The sequence below is a fragment of the Mus caroli genome, chromosome 2 (assembly GCF_900094665.2).
Source record: "Mus caroli chromosome 2, CAROLI_EIJ_v1.1, whole genome shotgun sequence".
Taxonomy (NCBI): Eukaryota; Metazoa; Chordata; class Mammalia; order Rodentia; family Muridae; genus Mus; species Mus caroli.
Window position 1 is genome coordinate 140259995 of NC_034571.1, and position 1048 is coordinate 140261042.

Below are 1048 nucleotides of genomic sequence, written 5' to 3' on the forward strand. Positions count from 1 at the left end.
CTTCCTTCCTTCCTTCCTTCCTTCCTTCCTTCCTTCCTTCCTTCCTTCCTTCCTTCCTTCCTTCCTTCCTTCCTTCCTTTCTTTTTTTGGAGTCACTTCAATAAGCATGCACCAAACACATAATCTGGCCTTTGTATAAAGAGCTAATTGCACAAGCAATAGAGCAGACTGCTGAGTAATAGATCAAAGGCTGTATGCTACAGGACACAGACTACATTCCCCAGACTCCCTTGCTCTTGAGCAGGTTCAGCCTATAGGAGGGGCTGGTGGGAGATTGACAAGTGTTTGTCCCTCCTTTTTCCTGATTTGTCTTTGTGCCCCACCCTGCTGTCTGTAATCCTGCACAAGGCAGTCCTTTTTGTCATCTTCCATTGTGCCTGGACAGTCCCAGACAGAGACACCAGGCCATTGTGAGCCCCATCATCTTTTTTGGCACTGAGGCCTAGAGGTGATGTGGGCTTCCTGGTGTCACAAAGATTGTATATTGTTTCTAGTTTGGCTCCTTAGCTCTCCTTTCACCTGTGTTGCAGCAAATTTCCTGTCTTCAGTGGTCTCTGTATAAGACCCCTAGTGTGATTTAGTCTTTTTGGGGTCTTCTCTATCCACCCAAATGCATTTCCAATTCCCTTCCTCTCACCTAGGCTCCAGACATCTTTCATGGTGTCTTGTATGTCCTGAGAGATCTTCTCACCTAGGGCTCTTGTACTTGCTCCTTTGTCCCTGATGCTAATGCTTATTCTATGGCTCTCCCCACAACTGACACTCTCTTACCTCTTAAATCTAAGGCAACATGAGATGCCAAGTTACAGATTATTTCTCTAAAGCTTTGACTGACAATCTTTTTTTTTCTTTTTAAATATTTTTATTAGGTATTTTCCTCATTTACATTTCCAATTCTATCCCAAAAGTCCCCCATACCCTCCCCCCATTCCCCTACCCACCCACTCCCACTGTTTGGCCCTGGCGTTCCCCTGTACTGAGGCATATAAAGTTTGCATGACCAATGGGCCTCTCTTTCCAGTGATGGCCGACTAGGCCATCTTTTGAT